Below are 8149 nucleotides of genomic sequence, written 5' to 3'. Positions count from 1 at the left end.
CTTTTCACTTTTTAACTATCTTTCGATAAACAAAAGCTCTTGATTTTCATACAGTCAAGATTGCATGTCATTCCCTTTATGGTTGATATATTTTTGTATGAATTATGAAGAAATCCTACCCCATGGTCATGAAGATAACTTTTGCATTCTCTTCTAAAGATTTACAGTTTTGCCTTTCACATTTAGATCTTGATTTTTGTCACATCTTTGAGATATAATTCACATACCATTCAGGCAATTCACCCTCTAAAATATACAACTCAAGTTTGTTATTATCAGTATATTCAGTTGTACAACCATCACCAAAATCAATTTTAGAACATTTTCACCACCTTAAAAAGAAAACTTTTATACTATAGCAGTCACTTCTCATTTCCTCCCAAACCCACTAACACTTGGCAATCACTAATTAACTTTCCATCTCTATATATTTGCCTGTTCTGGACATTTCATATAAATGGAATCATGTGACCTCTTGTGACTAGATTCTTTCACTTAGCACAGTGTTTTCAAAGTTTATCCATGTTATGTATCAGTACTTCATTCCTTTTTATTGCCAACTAACATTCCATTGTATGGATACACTACATTTTGTTTTTGCATTCATCAGTTGATGGACATTTGGGTTGTTCCCACTTTGGGGCCATTATGAATAATGCTGCACATGTTTCCATTTCTCTTGGGTATACACCTGAGAGGAGAACTGCTGGGTCATATGGGAAGTCTATATTTAACATTTTGAGGAACTACTAGGCTGTTTTCCAAAGTGGCTGCACCATTTTATATTCCATCAACGGTGTGTGAGGGTTCCAATTTTTCCACTTCCTTGCCAACACTTGCTGTTGTCTGACATTTTGACTGTAGCCATACTAGTGGGTATGAAGTAAGTGATGGCTTATTGTGATTTTGATTTGCATTTTCCTATTTCAACTCTTCTAATATATAGACTATCTTTCAGTGTTCTTCCACAAATGATGAAGAAACTTAGATAGTTTGTTCCATAGAGTTTCCCAGTCTGGATTTAGGTGATTGTGGTGGAAGTGTTTTTTTTAAAGTGTTTCTCATTCTTTGTTTTCCTTTGAATTGGAAATTAGATTCCAGACCTGTGCAGCCTAAACACTAGTCACTAGCCACCTTTGGCTACTTAAATCTAAATTAATTAAAATTAAATTAACATTTCAGTTCCTCGGTCTCATCATATTTCAAATGCTCAGAGGCCACGTATGACTCGTGCCTGCTGCATTGGACAGTGAAGCTGCAGAATATTTTCGTCATCTCAGAAAGTTCTATTCTTTTGAAGTGTTGGCCTGATCAGGTTCAGTGAGGCTTAATCAAGATTAAGCTGTGCATGATTTGAATCCATTGAAATCTGAGATTTGCTTTATGACCCAGGTGGTGGTCAATTTTTGTCAGTGCTCTATGTGCTAAATGTATACTGTGTGATTGTTGGGTGTAGTGTTATACTTGTGTCAGCTAATTGTGCTGTTTAGATTTTCTCTGTCCTACCGATTTTTGGGCCATTGTTTTCTGTCAGTTGCTGACAGAGGTTAGTTAAGGTCTTCCACTATTAGACTGTCTGAATAAACTATAGTGCAGTTGACCCCTGAACAACATGGGGGTTAGGGGTGCCGACCCTCTGTGTAGTCGAAAATCCACTTATAACTTATAGTTGATCCTCCGCAGATTCAACCAACCACAGGTCCTGTAGTATTGCTGAAAAGCAGTTTACTCTTGAAAAAAATCTGCATTTAAGTGGACCCACAAAATTCAAACACGTGTTTGTTCAAGGGTCAACTGTATAGTATGAACATACAGTGGAGTACTTTGCATCTAAAAAGGAATGAGGAATGTCATTATAAACGACTCTGAAGGGATCTCCGGGATAGATTTCCCAATGAAAAGACAGGTGGAAACATAGCATGTAGAGTTTCCAAGCATATACCTAAGAAAGGGGGGAAACAAATCTACGTGTGTATTTGCTTCCATTTAAGAAAAGAAACAATTTTAGCATTTTAAAGCTTTTGAAATGGTTATTTACTGTGGGAAGAAGGGAATAGGGTGGAAGGGACAGGCGTGGGAGCTAGCTCTTTGAATATGCCTTATTTTGTTTTTGGCACCATTAAATATATTTTACATAATGATAAAACAAAATTTTAAAATTAGTCTCCCCAAATAAGGAATAAAACAACAGGAATGAACCTAAATATGTATCTGGTTGCTGGTATAGATGGCCACATGGAAATTAACTATTTCAAGGGAGCTTAAAAACACAGTAATGTGCCTATACAAACCCAGTGAAGTACATTCTGAAGACGAATAATTTTAAAAATTTCAAACTCTCTTCAGTAATCATGTTGATGATGGTGTTCGTACTGCTATTTTGAGACTGTTGTGTGTATTGTGGAATAAAGCCAATGAGTAATTGACTGTGTCACTGAACTGGAATTTTAGATAGGAGAAAGAAGAAGAGATATAGGTAAAATAAGGTTAAGCACAAGCCCCTTAGTCGTGTATATGAATTGGTAGAATCAGAATAAACTCATGATGTATTTTATTTTAAGAATACTTCCTTGCTCTTTAGTGAAAAGCCTTAGAAACAATGATCAACCCAGTGGCAATGAGCGCCACTAGTGTCTCATTATGGTATCTACCACCTCCCCACTGAAAGAAACCAGAGCTCCTTGGGTAGATTCAAGGTCTGGGTTGAAAATATATAAAATAAACCTAAAAACAGCTTGGCATTTTGATAAGCATGGGAAGCTATCAAAGACTATTAAGACCATGTCAAAAGGACTCAAGAGCCCACTTAAAAGCTTCCCACTGGCCAAAAATCGGATAATTTTAGCATCAGTAAGGAAAAATAATTGCCACAGAATGAAATATATCAAATACATTTAAACCTACTAGCTCATAATATTAAAAGCTCATTGTCCCCTTTGAAGGATGCTACAGAACCAACTCATTATTCTGAAAATGGGAAATCAAGCATTTATCCTGCCTTTTTTTTTTTTTTTCAAACTGTACCTCAGGGTAACCAAGTAATTGATAAGGTTTCTCTTTATAGAAAGATCCCAGCTAATAAATGAAGAAGTGGTAGAACTGGAACATTACCATTTTTTTTGCAGTCTTCTAAGAAAATGTGGATTTAGGCAATGTGTATAAGAGCACTGACATCTCAAATGACAGTGAGACCTTATGTGCCTTCCGCTGGAAGTACACTTCACTGCCTATAAAGTCTTTTTGCCAGAATAACTCAAGCCTGTATTTGATAAGTCCTCTAGGTCAAACTACCAGTTTTTAGGAAATGCAGGGCAAAGAAAAACATGTTAAATGACCCCATAAGTATGCAATCAACAAAAATCCGAAGGTGGGAAATTCTACAGGACAAATTGTCCAATTTCTTCTACAAATACACTGCAAGAAAAAAGGAGAGGGAGCCCATAGAACAAGAGAGACTTGAAAGACCCATTGACTAAATTCAATGTGTAGACCTTGTTTGGATCCTAATTTGAGCAAACCAACTATACCAAAATCATATAAGATAGAGAAATTTGAACACTGATTGTGTATGATAATTAACATTAAGGAATTATTGTGAAGGTCTTTATATATGATAATGGTGTTGTGTACATATAATTTAAGAGCTTTTTACCTTTTAGAGATACCTACTGAAATATTTATAGATAGTGACATGGTATCTGTGACTTACCTTGAACGTATTCCTCCAGTGTCGGGAGGAGTGGCGAGGCATAGCTGAAGTAAGAGGGGCCGTCAGTTGGTATTTGTTGAGGCTGAGTAATGGGTACATTGGGTTTGGGATGCGTTTGATACTTTTGTGTGAACATTTTTTCATAATAAAACTTTAACTGTATATATTTACAGGAAAAAAGCTCTTTAAGGAAACATTTGAGGTAAAAAATAGTACTGGTGGTATACTGATATGACTATAAATGTAAAGGAAGTCATCAAATAATGAAGCTTGGGGAACATGATACAGGGGACATGGAGGGGTTTGCAAACTCTCCTTTGCCCTCAGGGTTCCTCAGACTCTCTCCCAAGGAGATTTTCCCTTCCACCTTAATCAGAAAGGCTCCGCTTTTTAATTTTTGTATATTGAGGTTTCTTATGACTTACCTTGAACAAAGTGTTCTGAAGTATAAAATAAAATTCAAAAGCTACAACTCTAGGGCTTATTTTCTCCCTTAAAAAAATGCCTCCTTCTCATTTTCCAAGCTTAAGGATAGTAGCCAAACCTGTTGGCTGAGTTTAACATGCAAGAGCTGTGGTTCACATTCAGACTGCTATTCTATCAATGGAGAAGCCTTTTGGCATCTGTATTAGTCAGGTTAAGCAGCCTTAGGCTACAGTAACAAACAGGCCCCCAACTCTCAGAAGTTTACCATAACAGAAGTTTATTTCTTGTGTTCACAAAGTCTACTAGGGTCTGGATGATTCTTTAGAACTTCTCCATGTGATGACTCAGGAATCTAGGCTGTTTTGGTTTTGTGGCTCATCCATTCAATGAGAGAAATTCTCAATCATTGCAGCACTGAAGGAGTCCTAATAACCCACTAAAGGGTCTGGCACAAATGTCACTTCTATTCACAACCTGTTGTCTAGAAGTAGTTATATGACACCACCTAACTGCAAGGGGAAATGTGGGGACAGCCCATGGAATATCTGGCAGGCATTTCTGTCGCCGCCAAAGCGTCTCACCATCTTTATTCACATTGTGCCCACCTCCCCCACTGCCCTCCAACCCCCGGACACACTGGGTCAAGCACTAGATTGTGTAGAAGGTGATATGATCAGATCACCATTGACAACACGATGCTTCCAAAACAATGGTCCCGTTGGGAGCATCTCATTGAATCCCTTGCCTTCAGATGAGTGAAATACCTAAACCATCCAAGACAAAGGGTGGCCTGCTTTATTTTGCGGTGTCTGCTGCAGAGCTTGCAAACTAGTGTCCCACGAGGCTAAATACATGCTATAGGACTTTACATAAAATTCTACGTTTTAAACTTTTCTTGAGGAATTGGAAGGTTTGGCAACACAAGCCGTATATCCGTCAACCAGCCAAAACCGAGCAGTGGCTGCACACAGATGGCCATTCACTCCCTAGTCTGAAGTGAGTCCCGGCCACCTGCAGCTTGATTGAATCCCAGTACCTGCTCTTTAGGTAGCAGAGTTTGTGATCCCTGCTGTGTGTGTTTGCGTGGTGGTATCTACTACAGTTTTATCACCCCAAAGATGGAGTTCTTTCATAGGTATAGTAAAGACCTCTCACTCTTTAATTTCCCTCTTATCTGGTCATTTATGGTGTTAATGTTCTCTTTCTTGATAAAGTCTCTTAATCGTCTTCTTTTTGGTCAAAGCTGAAACCCTTCAATTTCTTTATTACTGTTCCCTCTTCTGCTCCAATATTCATCCCTCTGACCGTTCTTGTCAATATCATTAGGATCCTCTAGCTTGTTCACACCCTTCTAAAGGTATTTTGAAATGAACTAGATAAAAGAAATCCAGATATTAGAATTGAAATACTGCAACAAACAAAACTGCAGGCTGACATGGATAGACTGTGCTTTGGCCCTTGCAAGTTAAAATTATTGTCACATTCCTTAATCTAAGAGGTTTTGTCAAATCTCTTTGGGCTGCAAGTCGCATAAGGCGCTGGGGCTGACTGCAGGACTCACTCCTGTAAGCATGCTGCGGCTCCCATCTCTAGGACTGGAATAAGAAAGAAGCTTTGTTACAATCTCTGCACCCTCCACCCGCAGAGATCCAACTGCAGTAATATTTGTGGGTACAGCTCCAGAGATTACTTCAGACTCCAGCCCACTCCTAATTTAATATGGGGCTTGTTGACTACTTACCAGCAGATTTCTTTTTTGCTTTATTATGGTCTTGTTTCTAATAATCTAATTATTAGTATTAATGAGGACAGAAGCCAGTACTCACAGAGCTGATATTGTATCTGGCACTGTTCCAAGAGCTTTCCATGGTTCTGTTCAAACCAATAACCCTATGAAGTAGGTACAATTATATTCCATTTTACAGACATGAAACAGACTGGGGCTTGGAGAGATTAAGAGACTTTCCCAAGGATTTGAAACTGGACAGACTCATGTTCCAAAGTCCTTGTGCTTCATCACTATACTATACTGCCTCCCTTATAAAAAATATTTAAAACGGGAATATTTGTAATCATTAATATAGTTTGATCTAAATGCATCGTTTTCATTCTTAGAGAGCAGGTGATTGCGCCTTCTAGCTCCATTTAGCTAGTGAAGGGAGACACCTGGTGGTGATCTTGTTTTTTAAAACTTTTCATTATGGAAAATTTCAAGCAAATACAAAGTAAACAGAAGAGTATAATCCCTCCTGTACCCATCACCTGGCTTCGACAATTATGAACATTCTGCCACCCTGTTATCATTTTTACCTCCACCTACTCTCCATCCTCTCTCCACTTGATTATTTTTTATGGTTCTTTTTAAAACAAAATTTACATGTATCATAATGTACAACATTGTAACCATTTATCTTGACAAATAGATACACCCATGTAACTCAGAGTCCTCTCAAGTTAGAGTATATTTCCATCACTCCAAAAATGTCCTTGGCCAGGCAGTCCCCCTATAACCAGGCAACAATTGTTGTGATTTTCACTGTCGATTAGTTTTGCTTGTCCTAGAATGTCATATAAATGGAATCATACAGCATGCAGTCTTTTGTGTCTGAGTTCTTTCACTCAGCATAATGTCTGTGTCATTGTGCATACCCGTCATTTCTCTTTTATTTCTGTACCCATTCTATTGTATAGATGTTCCACAACCATTCTCCAGTTGATAGGAATTTGGATTGTTTCCAGTTTGGGGCCATCATGAATAAACTTAATGTAAACCTTCATGTTCCAGTCTTTTTGTGGACATATGTCTACATTGCTCTTGTGTAAATACTTAGGAATGGAATTGCTGGACGAAAGGGCAGAGGTTTGGTTAACTTCATTAGAAACTGCCAGACTTTTCCCCAGTGATTCTGTCGCGTTACCTTCCTGCCAGCAACATATGAGAGTTCTGTCTGCTCCACATCCTCGCGAATGTTCGATGTCGTCAGTCTTTTTCATTTGAACTCTTCTGGTGGCATCTCATTGCGGTTCTGATGTGCATTTCTCTGATTACTAATGATGTTGAGCACTTTTCTATGTGCTTTTTGACCATCTATCTTCCTTTGTGAAGCATCCATTCAAGTCTTTTGCCCAATTTCTTTGTTTTTTTTTTTAACTGAGCTGTTGGAGTCTTTTATTCTAGATACAAATTCTTTGCAGGTATATGGTTCATGAACATTTTTTGGCCATTCTATGGCTTGCTGATTCATTTCTTAACAGTATCTTCTAATGAGAAGGTTTATATTTGATGAAGTTCTAATTTCTTTTTTTTGTCTCTTACAGTTATTTGTGTCCTAAGAAAATTTTGCCTTTCTCTGGATGCAAAGATATTCCCCTCTATTTTCTCCTAGTAGCTTTACAGATCTTGCATTTATATCTAGATCTAAAATCCATCTCAAACTAATATATATTAACTCTATATACTTATATATACATATATAAATGTATATAATATATTGTACAATATATTTTATTGTATAATATACATATGTATGTAGTCTGATGTAGGGGTTGAAATGCAATCTTTCCTTATAGATATCCGGTTGTTTGTACACCATTGGTTGAAAAGATGTTCCTTTTCCGCACCAAGTTGTTTTGGTACCTTTGACAAAAATCAGTTGACACACAGTCTTGATTATTTAAAGTAATGTGAGTCGTCTAGCTTTGTTTTTCTTTTTCAAGATGTTTGCAGCTATTCTAGGACCTTTGCACAGCCATATGTGCCAGGTGTCCATGTATTGTCTCTCAGATCCAAATTCACCATTCCGTACCTGCTCTGGGATAATGAAGTGGACTCCTTAAGCATTTCTCCTTGAAGAGGGCATAATGTCAATCTTTGTCACTAGAAGGTGCTGGGAGGACGTTGCAATAGCAGAAGGGTTCTCCTCACGGCTCCTTTTGCGATGTTTTGCTTTTCCTTGCCTTTCAGCTGCCATCAGCTGCACAGTGGGATGTGGTGAGGCAGACATACACGGACTG

This window comes from Balaenoptera musculus, chromosome 14 (assembly GCF_009873245.2).
Source record: "Balaenoptera musculus isolate JJ_BM4_2016_0621 chromosome 14, mBalMus1.pri.v3, whole genome shotgun sequence".
Lineage (NCBI taxonomy): Eukaryota > Metazoa > Chordata > Mammalia > Artiodactyla > Balaenopteridae > Balaenoptera > Balaenoptera musculus.
This window is presented reverse-complemented; position numbering follows the sequence as displayed.